Raw genomic sequence first — 26,443 nt, 5'->3', positions numbered from 1 at the left:
AATGCATGTATTTTATTTAGTGTCAGTGTCAGTGTCTTTATATATAGATAGCTGCTATAGGCAGATATAAGAAAGAAAAAAAAACTTTATTTTAATATTTTTTTAAAGCTACAAGGAGCCACTGCAAAGGAGTCAAAGAGCCGCAGGTTGCAGACTCTTCCTTTAGATGAAGAAGGAAGCGGTGCAAAGATACACAATTCTTGGTGCTTTCAGCAGCTACAACCTGCTCTGAGTGAATGTGTAACAGTGTTTGCTCCATCGTCTCACTGGGCTCTGCACTAACTGTTGCTGCCACCACATGGCACCATGTCATGTTGTTAGTTGACTGGATGTATACACGCTTTTCACATCAGTGTGTGTGGACTCAGGGGGCAGCAGGAGAAGCAGTAACTCACAGTTCAACGAGGACACTCTGAGATGAACCAGTCAGTGATGGAAGATGTAAGAGCTGCATTAACCCAACAGGATACTGTATCCCCTGGTTGCTGTAATTTCTCATAGCAATTACACTGTGTAACGCTGCACCACAGCTACTGTATATAGGCCATGACGTGCTGCTTCCCTATGGGGATCATTAGAGTTAATGTATACATGAAGCTTTTCGTTAAATGCGGCAGATATTCAAATATGGAGAGAAGGACAAATGTGCATTTCTTTGCATCAAACATGCAGCAAAATGAGGTTAAAATCCAAGCGGCCATTTTATTTCCTTTGATATGTTTTTCTTTATTTTGTCGTCAGATATTTAACCAGCACTTGGATCAGTTTCCTCTTTTTCGGGGGGTGTTTTTATTATCTGATAATCTGCATTTGAAAGATAAAACAGATTCTGAAGGGGGAAAAATGGAGGTAGATGACATGTGACAAAGGTCCTGTTCCAGATTCAGACAAAAGACATCCAGGATAACCGACTCACATCAGAGCCTGGAGGTCGCCTCAGTGCATCCCTTTGAAGATTACATTTGGCTGGGAGACGGACGGTTTCTGGAGGAGAAATGGAGACTGTTTATCAGGGAGATAAAAGCCATGCGGTGGTTGAGACTTTCTTTGATAAGTGAAAAATGAATGTCAAAGTGTTGCGGAGATTAAGGCACGATTGCAGGAGAGATTTCTGTGTTTATGTAGGTGATGAGACAGAAAATTAGTTTTTATTTGCGCTTGGATGAACCAAAGGTGAGTGTGTTTTTTCCCACAGGGGCTTTTAAATATCTGCGTGCTAAATCTTTCTCAATCACCTTTTTAATCTCTAAACCACGTTACAGCGGGAGAGAGCTCAACGCGTAATGACATTCAGCGAGCTTTACCCCAATTCATTCTCGTATAGTGTCCTCAATTATCTTCCCACACACATCACGGGGGGTTGAAAATTTCAATTGTTGACAGATTTTGGCAACGTGTTCAACAAAGCTTTCCTCAACCAGGATTAGAACACCAAGAAAAGAGATTTATTTTGGAGCGGTGGTGTCCAGCTCTCCTGTAGAGAGCACAGACTTTGAGAATCGTCGCCAAAGCGCATTGAAGCAGTTCTGGGCGCAGATTTCAAAACAATCTGTTGTTTTTCCCTCAGATTATACCTGCCAGCATGAAGCTTTGGTAAACCAGCTTCTTAATTTAGTGCGTTGAATTTACTTAACCAAAGACTGAACTCACGATCAGCAGCTAACTTTGAACTAACAAGTGTTTTAAAAGTTAGAGTGCTGAGATTTTGATGAATGAGCTCCGTGACCTTTTTTTTACCCACCCACATCACACAAGCAAGTTGAGAATTTAAGATCAGTCTGTTTAAAAATGTATCAACAAAGAAGTTAGTTTCTCATTTTGTAAAAGTTTTCGATAGTAACAGAGTTAATGAGAATGAAAAAGAGAAAGACAATGGCCCGGTTTCACGGACAAGGCTTATAGCATAAGCAGGAGCACAGCCCATTAGCCTGAGGCCCTGTTAAACAACATTTCATCTAAAAACGCTAAAACGCAGTGAAAAAAATCTGTGTTTACAGAGGGACTGAAAAAGCTGTAGAAACATGCCAGGCCTGTAGGTGGCGCTATAACTGTCTTGTCCAAACGCCGCTTTTGGTAGATCTCCACTGAAGTAGAGTTGAGCCGATCATCTGGTGTATTGGTAAAAACTAAGAGCAGAAGTGGAGCAACAGATGAGCATTTTGTATAAAGACAGTCAGTAGATTCAGCAGATTGAGCAGCTCAAGCTCAACACGGTAGACCACGACGATCGTAACAGCGGTACTGTTGTACTGTCGTTTGCGTGACACTGGCTTGCTGTTTGCACAGCAATGGTATCTGCAGCGTTTCAGAAAAAATCTACTTTAGAAGCCATTTCCAAAAGTTTGCATTTCAGGTCAGCTAAAAAGCCATTTCTGTCAAAACACAAGGCTAAAACACAACAATACTTTTGCGTTTCATCCTAAAACTTGTTGTATAAACGGCTCCTTCTTTGAACCTGGTAGTGTCAATGTGTCTCTGTCAGCTCCTGGTGTTCCAGTTTAAAGAGTGACCCTGTAAACTGGAGACCTCGAGCACAGATGAAGTTCTCAAGAAAGCATTAATTCCTTCATAGTTGTTGTCTTGTCACCCTCTTCTGGTTTAGTGGTGTTTTGCAATTACCTTTATTTTTTCCCAATACTACACTGCATGTTTTGGATAATTTTTGGATAATCTTCCCGTGTCTTTGGCCCCATGGTCTACATGCAGAAAAAACAATGGGCCACAGGAAATTTTAAGTCCAGGGGAAAGAACCAAAGGTCCCTGGAGCCTCTAGTTGAAACGCAGCTTCTGAACTGTATGATTAACGGGAATGGCTTTTATCAGCTCCAATTTAACATGGGAGCTGTGGTAGTGAGTTGTGGAAAAGACTAGACAATGGGATTTGACTAGCATAGAAAGCAGACCACCTGTCACAGAGCAACTCAGATTCAACTCGAAAAGCACTCAGAGAGCGCAGACCTGCGCCAATCATATTTTGACTGTCTACAACACTTGAGTCCTACTTTAATGTTATACTCCCTTTCAGCAGACTGTCTGCTACAATTTGGTGTTAGTTCCAGGTTTGTACGTTAATTTGTTTCCTGACAGTGTTGAAAATGATGATGACCCAGTACATTTCATATTCCAGATCTTTGTATCCAGAATATTGGCAGGATCTGGATCGTACTTTTACATCTGTCAGAAATGATGGTGACCTTGTCTTGTGTTGTTTTGCAAAGCAATCTGACCATTTAAGGTGGAGTTATATACACTTATGGTGAAAACGGCCCTATCTTACAATGACAAAGGATCCTTTTAAAAAAGTCCCAGATCCAGACGGTGATCCGGATCACCTCCAAAATCCAATCACTTTTTCCTTATCCCATTTTGAACATTTCCTGAAAATTTCATCAAGATATGTTTGTTATTTTCTGAGTTATGATGTTCACAGACAAACAAACTCTCCCAAAAACATAACCTCCTTGGCGGAGGTAAATGCACAAGTGGGTAGTTCTCAAGGTCTCACCAGCTACAGAAATCCAACAAAGCTACAAATATCATTTAGTTAAACATCAACTCCTAATCAATCCCTTGTTACAGACTGGTTGGCTTTGAATCCACTTCATACGTCTTCTGCTTTTGTGTAATCTGCCTCTTCTCTGTCTGGATCATGAGACCCAGAGACCAACAGAACGTGAACCCTGTGATGGGGAATGTGCTTGCATAAGCTTTCATTTTTACCAGGTGACCACTCGGAAATATTAAAACATCTGAAGAAGCTGAGGACGGCAAAGAATCAGGCCACTGCACATTACTGCTAATGATCTCTCTCAGCAAAAACTCACACACACCACATCTCACAGATACACACATTCATTACCTGAGAAAGAACACAAAGACATGTAATAAAGCAAGGGAGCTTGAACAATCACTGCACGTATAAACACAGAGCGAAAACATGCATCAGCACATGAGAGTCGTGATTAAATCGCTCATATTTCTGAGTCTCCAGCGCCACAACTTTAACGTCTCCTCCAAAAGAAGGGAAGGAGCAGTGTGGAGTCAGTTTTTCACTGGGTGTTAATGAGGGAGGGACCAGGTCCATGATTCAAACCCAACAGAGCTGGCTCATCACGGCCCACTTTAATAAAGAGAAAGCCCGACTGTGGCCGAGCTCATTTATAACAGCGGACTGTCACTGAGCACTTTCACAGCAGAGGGGCCACGATGAGAGAGGAGGAGGGGACGCAAAGTAAATATTCAGACTGAGGTCGCTGGCAGCATTTACAGAGAGGAAACACCAGCTTGCTTATGTCTCATTTTGGGATTACTGGACCATTTCAGCCATAAAAGATTGTATTATTTACTCTTAAACAAGCTGTTGTTCAGCCTCTACTGAAAAAACAAATCTTGATCTGTCTCTTCACAACAACTACAGGCCCATCTCTAGATTGCAGATGTCTTTGGACGTTGGTCAATGCTCTGTTTAGATGCTGGGACTGCCCTGAACTCTGGTTCACCCATCCCCTGCTGCTCTTTCCTGTGGTGTTCCTCAAGGCTCTGTTTCGGGCCCTATTTTATTTGCTCTGTATTTGCTGCCCTTGATCCACATTGTCCACAAATTCAAAAGTGTACCTTATTACTGTTACGCAGATGATATACAGCTGTATGTGTCATCAAAGCCTGATGGTAAAGACAAACTGTCTTCCTTGAACGTTTGAGTGACATTAAGAACTGGATGGCTCACAACTTCCTGCAGCTAAACACTGACGAAACAGAGGGTCTAATTAATGGTTCTGATACTGTGGCCTCCAATGTTTCTAAGTGTATTGGTTTCTTCTCCTCTGCTGTCCAGACCAAACTCAGAAATCTTGGTTTTATATTGTATCAGTCCATGTCCTTCGATCACCACATAAAACAGTTGTCCTGGTCGTCTTTCTTCTATTTACTAGGGATGCACAATATTATCAGCACGTTATCGGTATTTGACGATGTTGGCCAACACTCAAAATACTGCCGATAAAATGAACCAATAAAATAATGAGCTGAAGTTGCAGATACTTTTTGCACTTTTTCTGATTTTGTCTACAAAGTTAAACTTGAATTTAAGCAGCAGTCTGTAAGGAACATGTAGCTGACTAATTTATGCACATTTACCACAGTAAACAGTTTTATTCAATTTGGGTTAAGTTGCTGCACTTCTTATATGAACAGAGGTTATGTTTATTGACTGTTATTGTAAAATTGGCCAAATTTGCCCTGGTTGTGGTTAACGTTTTCCCAGGGAGAGCATCATCCATCTTTCAAGTGGGATTTCTCTTTTGGATTTTTTTGTTTGTTTGTTTGAAAGCAATTGTCATATATAAAAATACAATTTTAAGTATATATTTTTTCCGATTTTGCAAAAGAAATGAATCTTACACAACAATGTGATAAGAGTTTGCACCTTAATACAATATGCTACTCCCAATACAGAGGAGAGTTGATAATCTCTATAATTACGTGTGCAGGAATAATATCGATATCAGTATTAGCTTGATGACTTGTTAAATGCCGGCATATCGGTATATCTGATATCAGCAAAAAATCCAGTATTGTGCATCCCTACCAAACATTTCTAAACTGAGGTCCGTTGTATCACATTCTCATTCAATCATCATTCACGCCTTTATTTCACCCCGTCTGGATTATTGTAATTCACTTTCACAGGCCTAAGCAAGTCCTCTCTCCACCATCTTCAATGGACCAAGCCCAGCCAGCCGACTCAAATCACGGCAGTTTTAGCCTCTCTACATTGGCTTCTAGTAAAATCAAGGATTCATTTCAAGGGTCTTGTCTTTACGGACAGAATACTCCAGGGTCAGGCTGCTGATTATATCACTGACCTGCTCCACCCCTACCTCACCAGTAAGTCACTCAGGTCTTCTGACCAGGGCTTGCTGGTTGTCTATCAAGCTTGTCTGAAGACTAAGGGTTTTAGGGTGAAACGGCAAAGTATTGTTGTTGATGGCAAAAAAACAAACATGTTTGAAATCCTGATCACTACTCATGTAGGAATCGCATAGTAGAAGCAGTTCCAAGAACCGACTTGCCTCAACCTCTCACATAGAGCATGCACGATCTCTGAAGTGACGTCTCGATGTTTAATTCAGCTGTCACTGCCCATCTCCTGTTCTCACTGTAAAATTGAGAGACCGTATTTCCCACGTCTGCCCAGCCAATTCCCAGTCCATACACGTTGTCTTCTTCCTCTTTTTTTTTTTTTTTTTTTTTGTTGTCTCTTCATACAGAATGCCACAAATTGCCAAGGCAGTGCGTTTCTGTTGAGCGTCTCCCACTTCTGTTTTTTTTCTTCTCCTCCTTTTAACGTTGCAGAGCTGGATACAAGAGTCCAGCTCCCAAACACCATTGAAGAAGAAGGATACAGAGTCCGAACCTATAGTGAGAGCAGGGAGGTCGCATCAGAGCATCGGGTCGTAAAGTGTAAGAACATGTCTTGCTGCAAGCTTTCGAACTCTGCAAACTAGTCGTGCAGTTTGAGATGGAGCTGAGTCAAACGATTTAAATTATCGCGCAGTGTACGCCCGGATTGAACGGGGCCTAAAGAGGACAGTGCTTTTAAAGTGGTGGCTCCAACGTTGTGGAACAGTCTTTGTCTAAGTTTTCATTCAGCTGTCTGTGTGGTCATTTATAAAAACCTTCTAAAGATACAATTACTTAAGCACACATTTGACTCTCCCTTTACAAATTAATGTTTGATTACTCTATTGTTTGTTTCTTTTATTTCTTTACCTCGTGATACTGTTCTATAAAAGGTGCTACATTAACTAAAAAAAATACTTATTTACCTTACTCTGAGGGTGCAGGTAGAAATATCACAGAAGGAGAGTTGAGGATGTTTTAATAATTCTGCCACCCCAATCATCCCAGCTCCAGTTTTTGTGTTTTTCTCCTCTTAGACTCTGCTATAAAGGGGAAAAAGCCAATAAAGTGGTTGGAAAATTACAAACTGTGGATGTGATTGAACCCCAAAAAGCTACAATCAATACCAGGCAACGAGACAAGATGCACCTCTAATTAAAGCCGACTGTTGGCACCAGCAGAACAGGGCTTGAGCAGTTAATAAAAGGCAATGCAGGAATCAGACGGCGTACTTACAGGCTGTCACGAGACAACAGCTGTGATCAAGAATTAAAATGAGCGCTGTTGACTGGTGAATTAAAACAATAGCTCCAATCAGGGCCATCAGTGTGAAAAGCTGGAAATTGACATGTGGAGAGCTTCTCTTTTAGCATGTTTGAGCAGCAGCCATGCTCACAGGAACACGGAGAAGGAAGAGCCCCTTACCTCTATGTATTAAGTACTGTGATTGAATCAGAAAGTTGATGAAAAGAGCTTCACACTTTTTCACAAATAGTGAAAAAAAGTCAGACTGACAGCATCTGCTGCCACACACGTCTGGATGTTCATGAAATTTCATCTCCTTCTGCATTTTCAGCCCCGTCTTCATGGACACCAACATTTCTCACTTCCCCTGCAACCTTAAAGTTGGTGAAGTTTTCCCGAGCAGTCCTCCTCTGCAGCTCCAACTCTGTTTTTATCACCCATCGCAAAAATTATACAGTGAGATCTCATCTTTATTTTAAATGAGCCACATTTCATTTCACTAGCATTATCATGACTTCTAATTAGTAAAACTCCCGCACTTTGCAAACACAACTTGTGCTTGACGTGTGGGTATGAACAGCCCTCCTATAAATAATCCTCTCAGTTAACAGATGTAGATTCATTTTTTACACTTTTAATTAAATACATGGAAATTTATAAGCTATAAATTTACACCCACGTTGGAATTAAAAGCAGATGTGTTTCGCGAAAACGACACCTCTGACACCGGCAGATTCGAACATTGTTTCTCACATGTAGGGACAAAAAGTCTTTACCTGAGAAAGCAGCTGATGAATTAATTAAGCAGTTTTCTGAGGTGTGTTTTCTCTTTTCAAAGTGCCATTAAGTCAGACATATAAACTAAATTTGAGAGAATTTTTTTATTTCTTATATCTTGTTCCATTTTATTCTCATCAGTTAAATATCAGATTATTTAAGCTGATGTAATAATGGAACAACCCAAGCGTCATTTCTACACTTCCTGCGGGATCTAAACCAGCACAGGCTGAAATGCTCCATGCTAACAGGCTAACTGTAGTGCTACACATGGACCGTCTTCTCCTTCTGTGGAGTCATTCTGGCTGATTGGACTTTGTCGCCCCAAGGCCCTCTACTGGTGTGGCAGTATGTTGCTTTATTCTTTATTTTAAACACCACTTGCCTGATTCAAATAATCTACCTGGGTTTTTGTTTATTCTTTTATGCAAAGATGGGTAACTCTCACATTCGAAACAATACAGTACCAATTTTTTGTACTTTTGTGTGTTTTTGCGGTTAAAAAATGTGAATTTGTTCAATAATAAAATTTAGAAGTTTTCAATTTGACATTTTTAGTCTTCAATATATAACCATGCAATGTTGTGTTCATGTCCAGCATGGAAAATCGCCTTCTTTTCTACTCCTTCATTGTCACAAGGATGCGTTTAAGTACCTAAACAGTAGGTACTACAGACAATTTGAAATTGTATTTTACCTTTGAAAATTCAACTCTTTTTACATTTTCAATTCAAAACCATAGAATTTAATTTCAATTAACAAAAGGCAGATTCAATTTTACAATTCAATTTCAATTCAGAGCGACACAACCATTATGTCACGTTGTGCCCGTTAGGGAGACTAATCGAGCACAGATACCCTCTACACGTCCGCGGTCTGTGCCATGTTGTGTCTAGCTGTACTCCTCCTCCCCTGAGCGGGAGGATCGTCAGTTCAATGATAGCGGAAGACCAGCGGCTGAATAATCAGGTTCAAAATCACATAATACACATGGTTCTCTATCGACTATGTTGTCCTGCGATTGACTGGCAACCTGTACCACCTCGCGCAATGACAGCTGGGATAGGCTCCAGCACCTGCCCTGCAAGGGGACAGCCGGTATAGAAAATGAATAAAATCACATACACGCCCCTTTCGTCAGAGCAAAACAACTGGAACATCCCCCGAGGTCGGAATTTCCTACTGGAAACTCAGAGGATCCTCACTACCCTGAGTTGACAATCAAAGATGGCTGCCCCCCATTCTAAAAAGTTATCAAGCTCCTGTAATAATCAGTTTTTAGGCACTTCTGACAAATGTTTGTAACACTAAATCAGCCGTATACATAATATTGTTCAGCTTATATTTGTAGAAATGCTGCAACAGTGTTGTTTACATCCCTCGTGTGGTATCTGTGAACTATACGCAGGGCGTGCTAACAACAGCGAACACAACGGCCCTGGTATATCGGCACAATTTTTTTTTCCTGATTGGTCTCCCTAATGGGGACAAGCTGACGTAATGGTTGTGCCGCTCTGAATTGAAATTTAATTCTGTGTTTTTAAATTGAAAGTATAAAAAGAGTTGAAATTGCATAGGTAAAATATATTTTCAAATTTAATAAAAAAAATTAATTAGTTAAAATAAATTCAATTTCAAAACATTAAATTTCATTACACATCATGCTTTTCAAATTCAATATTTCAGTTCAAATTCAGTTTCTGGTGGCACAAATATAACCTTATACTACAGCAAGTTTACCATAAAAAACAGACAAATTTCAAGGCTGTAACCAACAGCACCAGTGTCTAACATCATGTTAAAGATAAGCTTATAATATGGTGCTAATATGTACCCAGAAATAAAGAGATAAGTAAGGGGACTAGCAGTGGCTCGTGACTTGTTTTATTGTTTGAAAATAGCTTTTATCATGAAAAAGGTTGGAAACCCATCAACCTGTAAAGAAAAGAGCTCACATCGACTGGCCAAGCACATGGAAGTAGTCTCCATGATGTCACCTTTGAGTTCCTGATACAGTGAAATGAAGCCAACTACTGGACGCGGCCATATTGGATGTGACGCTGGCTTTGAGCTTCCTTTCTAACAACTGCAGGACGCCTGTCAGTCATGTGAGCTGAGCTGTGTCTCTGGTTGGACGATCAGACGATCCTAATGTCTTCTAAACTGTTGAGTTAGAAAAATGTGATGAGAGTGAAATCAGCGTTTCAGACCTAAGCTGTTTTTGAACCAGGCTGTAAATGTGTTTTTTATGTTGTAAGGTCTGTTTATATGGCTTGGTGTGTACGTGGTTTCTGGTCTTCCTGCACTCCCTCATAGGCTTAATTTTTACAAAACCGCATGTTTCTCCCTTGGTGAAAACATTATTTCTATGATGAGATATTTGTGTTAGCTTGGATGCTACACTCTGCTGAGACAACAGACCACTGGTTCTCACTGGAGGTTGAGAACAAAAGTAAAATGCAAGCTTGCATTTTTCCTGTTTTCCTCCAATGCAAACATGCTGTATAGCCCTAACCCTGCTCCATTATTAGTGTGTGACTGAAACAAGGTCTGTCTCCACCTGTGTACACACCCACACAGATAAGCACAGCTCTCTCTGCACTCTGAGCTGAATGGATTTCTAATCCTGAGGCCAGGTCAGAGTGCTGCAGCATTACCATCACAAAGGCCAGGTCAATATGTCCAGTACTGCAGGAAGCTCCCTGTCCTCTTCCTCTAAAGCTCTCCTGCTCCCTCCTTCCGCCCCTCTCATCCTCCCGGGCCTGGGGCATCCAGCCTCCACCTCTCCGCACAGACACCTCAGCTGCTGTGTGCCATTAGGGAAGAGCCCACAGCAGCAATACTCATAAATATTGACTCAGTTTCAACATTTCCCTCAGGAAGTGTTCCTAACGGCAGGTACTGCATTAGCACACCAACAGCAAACACAACCCACGGTCAATACCAACGCTCCTCTGTGGCTAAGGTAACGCTCCTTCTGCACCTCACCTCCACGCTGCAGAAGGAGCACGAGTCCCTGCAGCAGGCCTGCGGGAGTCAAGGTGTTGTAACTGAAAGTATTTAATTAGCAGCTGCGATAAATGTCTCTGCGGTGAATGATTGCAGTCAATAGTTAAGCGTCTTGCAGGGCTGGAGGATTTCTTTAGAGGTACAGTGTTTTTTGTCTTGTCACACAAATGAATTGCTGTGACACCTGGAGAAATAAGAGGAACTGAAAGGGCCCGGTGTCTCCTGAGCGACGGTGTAATGCTATCAAATAAAACACGACTGTTCATCACAGCAGCACCTGAACACTCTGTGGAGTGGATTCTCTCTTCCCCCTATAGGTACGGTTAATTAAAAGTGTTTCCTCACAGGCGGCACAGAGATTGTATGTGGCCCTCTTTTTAATCTGTCTGGGAAGTCTCTTGGTTTGGGCTTGTTAATCAATCTTATTTGGGTGCTAACTAATTACATTCTCCCATTCCAGGAGAGCCGGAGCGGTGCACGATTGGAGGCCGGGCAGATCCTGAAGGTTGGGAGAGCACTCAGGTGGAAGAATTAAGTCATTTGCTAATGAGAGAAAATGTGATTTGTTACTTCCACCATGCTTCATCAGCCCCGGCTTAGAGGAGGAGGAAGGAGGAGGAGGGTCGACCTCAAGGAGTCGATGACTGGACTGCAAAGTGGGAATCAGAGGTCGCCGCTGACTGTAGCACTTAAAGCCGGTTGAATTCTGAAAGGGTCATTAGGTGGGCTCACAGCGAGTGAAAAAAAGGCACAATCAACGATTTTGAACTGGACAGGATTAAATTGCAGTTTTCATCAGAAATTGAAATCAAATCAGAAATCAAAAAATGTGTTCTTTTTGCTTTCCTATGAACAGCCATGTACACACTCCTCAAATTGTGTTTTGGTAGCAGATGTTTCAAGCATGTTTTTGTCTTCCATTGTGACTAAAACAAGGATCTTAGTAAATTTTTCTTGGTTCTTTGGCAGATTTTTTTTACATGTTACAAGCAATTCAGACCTTTTTTTTGTCTTTAAATAACTTTGAAAAAATAAAAACATTTCTCTGGACTGATCAGGTGAATAAGGCTCATATTAAAGATGCAGTGAGGAGGATCTGTTTTAATTGGACTGCCTCACCACTGTCAGGCCTGGAGTCTCAAGCACACTGTCACAAAAATGTGTTAGTTTTGGAACAAATTTACTTTGTTCAAGAAAACTTTTAACTGGATACAAGGTATTCACAGTGGGGAAAATAAGTATTGAATATGTCAACTTTTTTCTCATTACATTAATTTCCAAAGCTGCAACTCAGACAAAATTTCTACCAGACATTGGTATCAACTCAAATACTCCACACATGAAAAGAAATCACAATTTTCAGGTCCCTAAATAATGATTATGTGGGATTAAAGACTTGGAAATACTTGGAGGCAGCAGGTACAATTGTTACAGAGAAAACAATGGGCAATGCACTCCACCGCCATAGCCTCTATAGACCCTCAGCTCGCAAGACTCCATTCCTCAAGAAAAGGCATGTTGAAACTGGTTTAAAGTTTGCTAAACAGCATCTTGACAAGCCTGTACAATACTGGGCCACCAGGAGGAATGCAGCCACTGTCACACAGGAAGTGACGATCCTTTCCACCAATCAACGGTCTGCAGTGTTGTAGCTCCACCTTCTGGGATCAGATCGGTTCAGTCTGGCACCATACGGATGGATACCAAAAAGTGGGACGGCTCGTCTTGGTTATTTAAGGGTCTGTCCCGGGATTAGTCAGTGGAAACGCTGTAAAATGTGCTGTTGTCATAGAGACTTGGACATGTCATCAAACAATCCAGTCTTGCTCGACCCGATTAAGAAGCTAAGAAGACGCTGCGAAGTAGCATTTTGGAATAACCTACATTGGTGCTGATTTTCTCATTTTAAAGTGTGAATTACAATCTGGAATATATCTAGAAGAGAGACTTTTTCAAGATCACTTTCAAACTTCTCACAGCCCCTTTAAGTCTAACAAGGCATTTTCTACTGAAAATAAGACAAAAACACTTGATAAGGTCTCGTTTTTTTCAGTGTGTTTTGACCCACTGAGTTGGTTCAGTCCATACGTACAGATGTGTTGGTCCTTCTGGTGCAGCTCAGGTTTGATTTTTGCCTGCAGCACCTTCTCCACTCATCTCCCTCAACTCTCCCCCCATAAAAAGTTCAGATCTTTCTCAGGGTTGGCGTAAAAAAAACGTATGTGGTGCAGCCATGTTTCACTCCCTCCTGAACCCAGATGGAGGATTTTTACTGTACTCAGACGGTTTTCTTGCAGGCTTTGACTCCTGGCACCCGGGGGCTGACCCTGCTGTGACCCCCTTCAGGCATGTATACCTGGTGCAGAATGATTGCATCATTACCCCCCCACCTCCCCTTCTTTTACTCTCCTGTCCTCACCTGAACCAGCTGTTTTCATTATCCCCTGAGACAGGTTCTTCTGCTCAGTGTGACAATACTCCCCGCCTGCTTTTCAAATCACACACACACACACACACACATACACACACAGGTTGCACATGTTCACAACAGTTTCAGGGTCTTTACTTTGGAACTAATCTGATTAAAAGCCCTTTTTAAACCGACCTACAGACAGGCTTTTATATAAAGCTTCAAACCAGAATGTTGTTGCTGATAATTCACCCTTTTGTACACTTTCCACAGAGTGGAGTTTAAAGCGTACTCACATCATAAGACCTTAACTGTGCCCTTCACCTGTCCATCACTACGATACACGGCTCAGGATTTGCATAAAGAAGAATTCAGCTCAACTTTCAAGTGATGCCAAGTCCCTGATGCGGCGCCAGCAGCTGCCACTTCACACGGTGTCACTGTTTGTATCTCTGCTCTGGTGTGAAATGAATGAGAGCCTGTCGCTTTGTCTAATGATGTCACCGAAAAATCAAAGATGAACCCAGATCTGAGCAAGTTCAACACACTATACAAATACAAATCAAGTCCATCAAAACAAATATTAAAAAAAGAGAAACAGAAAAAAACAGTCCTTGACTCGTCCCCTCCAGCTGTCATTCTCCAGCACTGATGGCCTTTACATCAAAAAACTTTCACACTCCAAGATGAAACAGAGATGATCCAGATCTGAGCAAGTTTGACTGAAACTGAAAGCAGTTGGTTGTGGCTGCCTGTTGCAGCAGCTCTCCCTTCTTTGTTCGTTTCTTGTATTTCTTTCATCTCTTTTTCATCAACTTTGCATTCAGAGTGGATCATCACTTTGTATGGCTCATTTGTTGGTCATGGACACCAAACTGGTTTTGTCTTCAGTGATATTTTTACTATTTTTGTTCCTGTGTTTGTCTGGAGATCCTACATGTAACCATGGGCGTGTTGTTTACATGTAAAATCAGTTGTTAACAGCCTGTAGCATGTCAATGCTAACTGGTGCTAGGCCCGATGTTTCCCCACAAGGTGAGGACGATGTACATAATATCTATCTCCAATAAGATGGACGAGCAAGCTGTGCTAACCCAGCAACAGAGGGAATACCAGAAGGTAGAGTAGCATCATGCTATTCACAGACATGGCTAACAGAGCTAACACCAGACACCAACGCCACATTGGAAGAGCTTCACCTGCTGTGAGCAGACAGGATCCAGGAGACAGAGACTGAACAGACTGCTGAAGAAGCTCAGTCCTAGACCCTGTGGAGGTGGAGGCTGGCTGAACTGGACAATGATGGACAAGCTGTCATCATCTTTTTTTTCTTATGGAGCTTTTTGCACTTTCTATACACTTTCTTACTTTGTTTTCTTGAATGCTGCTGCCTCACCTGAATTTCCCCTCAGGGTTAAATAAAATATTTTCTATTCCATTCTATTAATTTCTGTTAAATCAACCATTTTTATAATTTTGTGTCTGTTATTTTTCTCTGAGGTCTCTGCCTTTAATTCAAAGCATAGCCATAGCTCTATCCTCAATTCCCATCATGCTTTGTGTTATAGTAAGACCTTTTTTTGCCCCATTTTCTAGCTCCTTAAACTGAGAAATGAACCTTATGTTTGTTTTGAATGTTGATTATAAAAGGATTACGACGCAAACACAACACATGAGTCCGCAGTCCGACTCCACACCATTGCATGTTGACTGTGTGCTCCCTGGTCCTCCAGACTGCTGGAGTCACAGACCGAGGAGCTCCCGCGCATCCTACTCTATGATCACAAACAAATGTTCATAACTTCCTCACAAGAGAATCATTTTCCATTTATTCAACATGTTATATCTCTCCTACATGACACAACAGAGGTGTGGAGATGGCTGGAAAAAGCTGTCATCTCATTAAAAGAACACCTTTGTATGTTTTCACATTATCCCGTTCAGCATGTAAAAAAATTAGGCCACAATTAAAAACATCAACATAATCATTAACTGCACAGCAATGACTAAAATGACCATTTTTGACAACAAGCATTCAGTTGTTTCATACTAGAGCACGGCACTTTTTTTAGACCATTGACCCTTACAGGTTAGACATTTTCCAGAGACCCCCTACATTACTATAACATTGATTTAAATAATATTAAAACTATCAAGTAATATATTCTGCAAGAACAGAATGAAGCTAAAATTATTCTTTCCGAGTAATTCCTTTTGATAAATTAGAGAAAGTGTTTATTCTAACATCAAAACTGTAACTTCAGGAAGTGGTTTGCACGGAGAGGGGGCTAATTTTTGATAATAAAATTATAAACAATTTACCCCCCACCCTTCCTTAATATACATGCTTGTATGTGCTAAATAATTAGAAAAAAAATAGTAAAAGATAAGTAACGCAATATTATCAATACATGTTATGCAATTTAAGTATCATTTGAAAATTTAAGATATTTTATTGAATTTTCTTTTTTCTATCGTTTAATTTTTTGGGGCAAACTTTGAGTTTTTTTTATTATTTTATTTTTTCTTTTTGCAATTTTTTTCAAATTCTAATTTTATTTAATTTTGCACATTTTTGAAATTTGAAAAACTAATAATTTTTGCACAGCCCAAACATTATTGAAATTGCCATTTTTTATTATTATAAATTATTTAGATACTTAGAAAAAAGACTTTTAAATATTTGCAAATTTATTTAAAAAATAAGAAAATAAATTTACAATTTTGTAAATTAAAAATCTTCGTATGTAGGTTGTCATTCACTAGATTCTGACTACACACTTTTTGTCTTCATTGTGAAGGAAAAGTTAATTTCGTAGCTCCCGAGTGACTTTTATCCAGGTGTGCTGAGGTAAAAGGGCTCCTATGAAAGTGAAGGTTGAAGACCCCTGGTCTAATCTGCCCCCAGATATGGAGAAATAGACCATTTTTGGGCTGGTGACCCTATTTTAAATCATTTATTGTCAAATCACAGACAAATGCAAATGCATAAGTGAGACTATTTAAAAATCGCAGATAAACTCCTCACAGGGCCTTTAATTACCTCCATGTATTGCTATAAAGCCCATACTGTTAAATATATTTGCTGATATTTTGTGTCAAAAAGTGAAAACAGTGATAAAAGAAAATCATGGAGGTGCTTTTAGAAAGACTGATCTGAAAAAAGTGGATTAAACTTCCAAAAAGTCAGTACACTGAATTAAAATGTCGTCTTTGCCCGTCTGGCTCCTAAAGTGTGGCTCTGGGGGTTCACAGTTTTGACAGGTTAATTAAATCCTTTTTACTGACCAGTGGAAAAACTTCACACGTCCATTCACACCCTAAATACTGGACTGATTCCTGACACATTATGACAACAAGCTTAAAGAGATCTGTTTCAACCAAGCTGCCAGAAGTACAGGCGTCAAACTGACAGCTGGACGATTTCCTGCCACCTCCAGTCACATCCTGACGCTCCTGAGTGGATGACGAATCAGGAAACATTTCACAAAACTCACATTATCACGAGAGGATGTTTCTTTCGCTTTAAATTTAACTAACATACATTTTTAATGATATTTTGTTTGTGTTGGAGTGTGTGTGTCCTTGGACTCACTGAAACAACGACAGCTTGAATCCAAAATGGCAGGAAGGGGCAACACATGGATGTAGAGGTGAATCGAAATAACAAGAGCTATAATTTATTGATTGTTTTATTTTCTATTTTATTCATTATCCAGAAATCACCGGACTTTAAAGTGTCACCGGTCTCAATGTATTTCTTGCGTTCCCTCATTAATAAGAGATGCAGTCGAGCGTTGCCTCTTTAGCTTCTGCCTCCCCTCTGTGGAGGTATTCTGAGCACGTAGCGCGCTGCCGAACATAGCTTTAAGGTCTTCAAGGATTCCCACTCCCTCAGAAAACAGTAAATAAAACATGGTATTGGATTTGAGAGGGGGAGAGCGTCGCCCTTTGCAGAAGAAAACATCGTAATTCAAATATTTGTGATGCAACGGGGCCACGCAGGGACAGGATAAATGCGAAAAAGTGGCATCAGCTGAGTTTAACGCCGTTGTTTACAGCAGAGAGATAACCGCTGTTCTCTGGAGTCGTCAACATCATCCCTGTTTTTTTTTCCTGCACGGAGCGGTTTCAGCTGCTGTATAACTGAATGTGAAAACAGTGCATCACTCTGTCTGCAGGGACAGGATTGAAAACAACAAAGCTGTGGGATGGAGTTACACTTTGGGTCAGTTCCTGTGTGCTCAGTCCTCTCCGTGCTCCAGAGGAGGCCCGCGTCACTGAGTAACCCACAGATCCAGAGCGCTAACTGCTGAGGCATGACGGCGTCCTCCGCTGTCTCTCCCGTCCCTGACAACCGTCCTGATTTATCGTCATCCTCTGGATTTGTGGATTCAAAGCCTGGAGTACACTTTTCACCCTTGGAGTGGGAGGTGAAGAGGAGGCGACGGGATTGTTGTGTCTGTGACGCCGAATAAGGCCAAGAATAATTCTGTCGTGTCGGTTTGGAAGTTCTGTCATCGTGGTTTAAAAGGAGAGGTTGTGGGAAAGGAGACGTGAGACTAAACCGACTGAACTCATCAGGATTTTTATCAGACAGGCGGCTCTGCTCGTCTCCTCTGCTGTTATTGTATGTTTGGAATTAATAATAGAAGTAATCCATAACGCTTGGATCTTTTGAACCTTTCCACGCTGAATGAAAATCCTGCTTACTCTGAAATAGTTTTGGGTTAGCAGTAGCTGTATCAGTATCATCATGATTTTACCACACAAATGATCCTGACATGTCACAAACTATAAGACCCACACAGCTACCAGACAGGGGTTTTCATTCCCGAGTTCTTCTTCTTCTCCATTTATCGTCTAAGTTAGCTCTTTTCACCCTGGAAGTCTCCTGGACATCCGTCGCCACAGAGGACTGCAGAGGTCCTCCTCTCTGACTGCAGCGCTAGTGATTAAAAATTTCTAAGCCAGATGGTCATGAATTTTTTAACTCTTCTCCTGGCAGAGATTATTTTTTTGACTTTATTTATTAGCATGGGAGAACACACATTAGGTGTTTATGTGCAGCAGCAAGATGTTCAAGACGTAGAAAGCAAAAAAGGAAATTAGCATATGAGCTTCTTACAGTCTCAGGTCGAAACTAAACATGAACATTTCTCCTTCACTGGGTCAGATTTGAGGTGAATAATCTAAAGACTTAGGGGTAAAAGTATTGTTGCGTTTCAGCCTCTCATTTACACAGAAACAGCATTTTAGCCGACCTTAAACGCAAAAATGTTCTTATGTTGCTCCACTTCTGCTCTTAGCATTCACCGATACACCAGATGATCAGCTCAACTCTACTTCAGTGGAGATCTACCAAAAGCTACTTCTGGACAAGACAGTTATAGCGCCACCTACAGGCCTGGCATGCTCACTACAGTGTTTTCAGTCCCTCTGTAAACGCATTTTTTTCTGCATTTTTGCGATTTGGGGTGAAACCTTATTTAATAGGGGCTGTAACGTAGCATGGCAGCAGTGGAGGAGGCTTCAAAAGTATGCGAGACATGGAGAAACAACAATGGCGGAACTTTCGGGTCTATTTAATGGCCTCACCAACCACCGTCTCCTACAGCGCTGCCTCCATTTTTGTCTTTTCTTTTGTTCCAGTGGCACATTAGTGATACCTCCTGTGTGTTTTTAAGTTTTTTGTCAAACTTTTGACTCTGGGCAATTGGCAGCCAGAGTCTGTGCAGTAGAGACTGTGAGGGATTCTGGGAGAATCTGAGTGGAGCCAGGTGACAAAAATGATTATCATTTTTTTCTTTTGAGAGTCTAATCACTTCCTGACTCTACCTGCCGACATATTTTACAATCTCCAAAAAAATACACAAGAACAGAAGCTGTCAGTCGTCATCAAATGTGACGTAAAGCCTCATTTTTAACCTTGTATAAAAAATGAAAAAAAACTTTTCAGAAAAAAAGAGGACTTAAACACAAAACAGCCAAACAGTATCTTCAAATCACCATGACAATCGGACGTGAGAAACATTTCTATGAGGTGTACTCATTTTTCAAAGTTTGACCACAGCCCATCTGGAATGGCTGGGGAGATTGATTTTTTGACCTATACTGCAGCCAGCCACTAGGGGGAGCAGTTTTCATGGCGACCTCCCTTCGAGCCAAGCGAGATGACGTCAGTGACATTGTTTGAAAAGGATGGATACATTTCTGTACGTTAAGAGTATAAATGGGTCTTTACACCAGTGGCAGCAGCTGGTCAGTCCAGGAGGGGAAGCTCATTTTTTTCCGGCCTACATCATAGATTTGTTTATTTATTTAAACGTAAATTCTACCCTCTGTGCCAGCTTGTTAGCAGCTGGAGCTGCTACATGAGACAGGCTGAAAGTGTGAGTGACTGCAGGTGTAGCTCTAGCTGCTTATTGGTGAAAAGAGAGAGAATCTTTAAACACAACGCTCGTCATTTTTAAGAAAGGTAAACTCGCTGGGGATCGATAAAGTCTCTGGATCAGTCCAGAACAACTGAATATAGAACTGAGAAGATGCTCCAGTGGAGGGTTATACTTCAAGATCACTGACTGGCTCATTTCACTGTCAATCAAAAAGGGATTCGGCCTCATACAGATCATCCAATCATCATGCAGAAGCCCAGCGTCCAGGCCAGCCCACTGCCTCATAGACCCCCAGAGACGCTGAGCGTCCGATGGGCGGGACAAAGCTCAGCGTTTATCCAATGACCGTCCAGTTTCCACAGTGGAACAACCCACTCTACGCTTCCCCGCTGAAGTCAGAAGACGCTCAGCGTCCGACTGTGTTAAAGCGCTGAGACGCTGCGGGGATGAATGAGAAGGAGGTGGAGCCAGTTACCTGTGATAGGAGCTGATTCTGAACAAAAGATGAAGGAATTCTAGCTCAGATTTTGTTAATAAAATGAACACACAGCAGAACATATCACCACTTTTTTGGGACATTTTTGGGGATGCTGAGCTTCCTTTGCATTCTTAGAGCAATCACCACTGCTTTACACTTACCACACACACGCACAGTGAATCATGCAGATTAGGTTATGATGCCATTCAGCAACTTTGAGGACAGCCAATAGCTACTTTTCCTGCCGAGGAGTTGGCGACACTGCTCCTTGCTGTGGTGAATAAAGACCTGGTTGGCGTTTACTGTGAGTCATGTGACATTTAATGTTCACAGGTGATACCGCTTTGGATCTTTAGCATCATTCACTTATCTCTACCTCCTGTAAACATTTGGCTTCAGGTAAATTTTTGTTTGACCTTTGCCCTTTTTTATTTATCAAACAGCAAACTACTTTCTGGAGCTTTGCTTTGTTACATTTCACAGCCTCGACGGTGAAGCTACATCTGACCTTAGAGAGTTCTGCTTTTGATGGAAAGAAGTCCATTCATTATTCAAGGCCTGATTTAAAACACATTACATATTATAATGGAAATATGAAAGTGCAGGAGAAATGTTGAAATGCAGGCGGAGAGAGGAAGCTTTGTCTGCAGCTTACTTTCCTCGATGCTTTTGTCCATTTCCACAGTCCATGACTCATTTATGAGATTGCTATGATTGTTAGCAAGAATAATGAACCCTGCGAAGTCAAACTTGCTTTTACCTCAGCTTTGTTATTTGTCATCCATTAAAAGACTGATTTAATGAAAATGAAGTGGTTTTTTCACAGATTTGAAGAGCATTTTGCCTTTTTGAGAGACCTAGGTGTTTTAAACCTGAGTAAAAGTATTCTTTCCTCTGTATAAACTCTGCTCTATATCCTCGCAGGAGCTGTTTTTCTTAGCGCAGGCAGCCACGGTGCTAACAAGCCTTTAAAAGAACATTATGAATTATAATTTGTGAGCATTATGTGCTAATTTCTCCAGGGGTGAGTCGACTAACCAGGCGCTGTGTGAGGCCTTTTTCATCGCTAACGCTCCTCACGCTAAGTCACAAAAGAGTGGAACCATTACATTTCTCAGTGTGCCGCTGCAGCGTGTGTTTTCACGCTGCGGTGAGTGGGAGCCCAGCAGACCACGCTGGCAACTCTGAATCATTCCAGTCATTTTTAGTTGTATTATTCCAACATGGAAGACACTTATTACCACAGCCAGGCGGTTTCTGCTCAGCGAGATCCCCTGACACGTTACTCCACAGGTGTGACAAAAGGCACAGGATGCACACGTACATGCGTGAAACATACACTATCCACACACAGACTCACTAAAAGCCACAGTTAGCTTCATGGAAACACAAAATGAACACAACCAGAAGCTTTCGAGTGTCTCACAGCTCGCCACAGGAGGGTGATGTATATATTTACCACCTCCAGAAAGGATCAGTCACAGAGAAACGCTGCACCCAGCACACAGGCAGTAAAGCTAAATGACTTCACACTGCTGGGTGCTTCTCCACCCAGAAACACTTCACATGTAATTCACACTTTTTCTGAGTATTTAAAGCAACACCAAGTCGCATGTGACAACCAGAGCTGGAGGAAACCTTTACCTTTTTTTAGACAACATCACTATTTTCAACACTTATTCTCTAGCTGTGGTGAATCCTTGATTCTGATTGGTTAATACACATTAGCAGTGGTGTGTGGTGTGTTTTCTGCATACCTTTACGTCAGCAGGAAGATGACGCTGAGTCTTCTTCCACTTCCAAGACGAGGTCCAACAATGCAGGGCTAACCTCTGCCTCTCGTGGATCAGAAGCTCCTGTGATGTCATGTGGTGGTTTTCCTCCTCATATGGGTCAGGATGAGGTCAGGTCTTGCTGAAAAAAGATCTTGGTTTGTCTTGGTAGCTGTTGGTTGGTCTGCGTTTCTGCAGAGTGGATCCACCTGCTCCAACCTGCACTTCCTGGTTCTCTTCCTGGTCTGCAGCTGTTACCCTCCTGGCTTAGAGTCTGTATCTTCAGGTCTGTTTCCTGCATTAGCTTCATGTTTTAGACGTTTTTGTCTCTGAAGAACTTTCACATGTACTTGTCATGAATCATGGCACAGACAGCTGGACACAAACCAAAGGGTTTAATCAAGTTCAGGCAGAGGTTTCCAACAAACATGGGGCTTCAAAAGCACAACAAGACTGTGACTGACTGTGGAAGAAAGCTGGGATGAAAAAAGTGTGGAACAATGAACTGGCAGCAAGAGAGTGAGAGACATGAGGTTAAATACAAGAGGTAACGAGGATGATGGGAAACAGGTGAGGAGGAGCAATCAGGAAGCAGGTGTGACCAGCCAGAGGCAGGGCACACAGGAACACACCTGAAACAAAGACACACTGCAAAAAACTGAAATCTTATCAAGTGTTTTTGTCTTGTTTTCAGTAGAAAATGTCTTTTTAGACTTAATATGAGCCACATTCACCTGAGCAGTCCAGAAAAATGTCTTATTTCACGTTGTTGAAAGACAAAAATAAGGTCTAAATTGCTTGTAACAAGCTAAAAAAAAAATCTGCAAATGGAACAAGTGAAAAGTTACTTGGATTAAGACATTATTTTAGTTTCCAGCAAATTTTTCTTGTTCCATTGGCAGATTATTATTTTTTTTACTTGTTACAAGCAATTCAGACCTCATTTTTGTCTTCAAATAACCTGAAATACGACATTTTTCTGGACTGCTCAGGTGAATGTGGTTCATATTAAGTCCAAAAAGACATTTTCTACTGAAAACAGGACAAAAACACTTGATAAGATTTTAGATTTTTTGCAGTGCAGGAGTTAAAGTGTCCTCAAAATAAAACAAACATGAAACATGAATGTGCAGAAAAGAATGAAACATTGCAGATGTGGCAGCACTGGTTTCACACAGACACCAAGCATGCCAAAAAATAAAAAATAAAGAAAAGAGAATACTTTTAATAAAAATCACAATCTTCATTTGAAGGAACCATCCAGATTTAAGTTTTTAATGGCTTTTTTTTTTAGCTTTGTTCATTAATTTGGTTGTGACATATCCTCCTCTCTTCTCAATCCTCTCAGCTCAAAGCAGCATTATCGGCCCTGGATCGCCTCTCATAATGCAGAAGTTCCTTAAAACATGTAAGACTTATTTGCATCTACAAATTCTGGACGTGTTAATTGGTGGGTTGCACTTTTAAAAATAGCCAGCTCAGTCTCTGTTATGGTGTGAACTGTGTTAATGACAACAGGAGCAGTTATCTCACTGGCCTCTCGAGCAGAGCATCAAACACCTCACATGTTTTTTTTTTAAAGCAGCTAAGATCCAATTATAACCCAGGGGATAATTTCTATTTCCATTAAGATTTTGCCTGAAGCTTTAATTCAAGAAATCAAATTATTCCTGCCTCCATTAAAGATTTTAAAATGCGTGTCGGTCATGATGTTTGAACACAGGCAGACAGCAGAGGGCTGCTTGTGTTATCTACACTCAGCTGTTTGAATGTGTGTGTGAGTTTGTCACGAGTGCCAATTAACTCTGCGAGTGACCATTATGATTTGGTGAGACATTTCTGAGCTCATTCAGGGTGATGAGTGTTTAAAATCTCATTCTGACTGATGATTACTGTGATGAGGAAAATAAAGATGGAAATGAAGAAACCCGGCAGACATCTTTGAACCTGAATCAGTGAGTGGGGATTGGTTTTTCGAGCGTCATTGTGCTCAGATTGAGTTCAGTGAGGAGGATACAGTATGGAAGTCACCATTAGCTGAAGCATATATCCACATTTCCTCCTATATATCCATGTTCTTGCTGAATTTCAGAACTTTTGATCAGTTGAAGTAACCTAATATTTTGATAAATCACATTCTATTTTGTCATGTGAAGGTTTCCAGTGTTTTTTTCATAGACTGTAAAAGAAATGGATGACATCTTGCTTGGCTCAAAGTGGATCGCCACAAAACTGCTCCCCCTGGTGGCTGGCTGCAGTATAGGTTAAAAAAATCTGGCTCCCCAGTCATTCCAGATGGGCTGTGGTCAAACATTAAAAAATGAATACACCTCGTAGAAATGTTTCTCACGTCCGATTCTTGTGGTGATTTGGAGATATCATTTGGCTGCTTTGTATTCAGGTCCTCTTTTTTCTGAAAAGTTTCTCATTAGAGGTTAAAAACGAGGTTTTACGTCACATTTAATAATGATTGACAGCTGCCGTTCTTGTGTATTTTTTTTAGGGACTGTAAAATATATTGGGAGGTACAGTGATTAAACTCTGGAAAGAAAAAAATATATATTATTTTTGTCACCCAGCTCCTCTCAGGTTCTCCCAGAATCCCTCACAGTCTCTACTGCGCAGACTCTGGCTGCACAACGGCTACCAATGGTATCCCCTGTGACAGGGGTATTTTGGCTTCAGAACTGTGCACTGGGAAATGACGGAGCCACACTGTCTGCTCTGTATACAGTCTTTGGTATTTTTCTGTATCATATCAATTTGAAATTCAGCATTGCTCATACCTGCCAACAGTAGACTTTGTCACTTGTAGCAAATGCTTGTAGCTGCCATATGGGAACGCCAGGTCTGAGGACAGGTATCCTACACAGGATTTATGAATACGTTTTTAGTTTGTATGGTAGCATCTGATAGAGACCCTGAGACTTTATCCACATTTTGATGTTGTTCATTTGACCACTTAGTACCTGTTACCATTCACAGTAACCACAATTCTCTCATAAAACACACAACACACTTAGCTGCCTGCTGAACTGCTGATCATGGATGATGCATTCATTGAGCCTTGTAATTCTCATTGCTATTATTCAGTCTGTTACAGTATCATAATGAAAATTGGTATGTTGTTGCTATCTCGATGTAGTATTTTGATGTAGCTGAAACCAAATTAATTGAGTTTCTGTTTGGATTGTGCGTCTGACCTTTGTTCCCAACTGCTTCTTTACATTTCACACTGGATATAAGACCCCGGTACATTGAAATGTTGTGGTGGGGACAAAGGCTGAGTATGCTCCATATGGCACTGACCAGCTGTCTGTGCACCACGTGGCACGGACCAGGTGGCCTGTGCAGTAGAACTCTGTGTCATGTGGGGTCCATGGCATGCACTGACGGTCTGTGCGCCACTCTGTGGAGCCTCCTTTTCCCCGCCCCCTCTGTGCATCATATTAATGTACAGGGTCTTATATCAATTGTGTTTTCTCCTCAGTCACTGCTACAAAACGCCATCACAACAAAAGTTACTTTGCTGTAAAATAACAGTAAAATACTGGCAACAGGGTCAGTATGTCAGTGTTTTAGTGTTATTTGACGGTGAAATTTTTTTCAGTGCTGTATTTCAATATAATTTTCACATTAATTTACTGTTTTTTCTTACAGTGTTCTGCTTGCTCTCTCCCCCTCTTTTGTTTTATTTTTGTTTTTTGTTTTGTTTATGTCTTGTTTTGGGTTTTTTGTTTGCTTTGTTTTGTTTTCGTCTTGTTTTGGGTTTTTTGTTTGTTCTGTTTTGGGGGGTTTTGTTTGTTTTTTGGGGGGGTTGTTTGTTTTTGGGGGGGGTTGTTTGCATTTTGAGTTGTTTTTTGTTTTTAATTTCTTTCTTTTGTTTGTTTTATTTTGTTTTGGGGGTTGTTTCCGTTTTGGGGGGGAGTTGTTTTTTTGGGGGGTGGATGTTTTTCTTTTCTTTCTTTTGTTTGTTTTTTTTTTCAGCTTTAGTGAAATATTAATATAAAAGTCCATTTAGAAAAAAAAAAGAATAAAAAAAATTGAAATAATGCTATAAAAAGTAATTTCTGATTTTTGTATTTTTATCTCATTTATATAACTTCATTTTCTCTTTTATATATTTTATTATTTCCAACTGGTGGGTATCCATACATAACAGACATTTGCCTCTTTCTTCTTTTCTTTTTTCTTTTTTTTTTTTTTTTTTTTTTAAAGAGCAGTGTTTTTGTTGTTGTTGTTGTTGATGTTTGTTTGTTTGTTTGTTTGTTTGTTTGTTTGTTTTTGTTTTTGTTTTTTCACCCGGAGTCTTGTACCTTGAAAATACTGTTATCAGGAAGAAAATTTGGTATTGTGGCTTCACTACGTCACCCTCGTAGCCACACATGAGTCAGATCTTATCTGTGAAACCACATCTGTTATGTTACATGTCTCAGCTTTAAATCCCCCCACCCCT

At 40.8% G+C, this 26,443-nt stretch overlaps 1 long non-coding RNA gene across 1 annotated transcript in view; it reads right to left on the bottom strand.

Moving 5' to 3' along the window:
- The window catches only part of LOC141806488 (uncharacterized), a 116,813-nt gene extending 94,341 nt beyond the window's left edge, over positions 1-22,472 (bottom strand). Inside the window, exon 1 of the long non-coding RNA XR_012599779.1 lies at positions 21,973-22,472. This is a non-coding gene — a long non-coding RNA (uncharacterized LOC141806488). The remainder of the gene's footprint in view (positions 1-21,972) is intronic.
- Between the last annotated feature and the right edge of the window lie 3,971 nt (positions 22,473-26,443).

Source organism: Halichoeres trimaculatus, unplaced genomic scaffold, assembly GCF_033239565.1.
Source record: "Halichoeres trimaculatus isolate MK-OKI-2021-1 unplaced genomic scaffold, fHalTri1.1 fHalTri1_scaffold_17, whole genome shotgun sequence".
In the NCBI taxonomy this organism is placed as follows: Eukaryota; Metazoa; Chordata; class Actinopteri; order Labriformes; family Labridae; genus Halichoeres; species Halichoeres trimaculatus.
The sequence above is the reverse complement of the archived record's forward strand: the minus strand, read 5'-3'. Positions and strand labels throughout refer to the sequence as shown.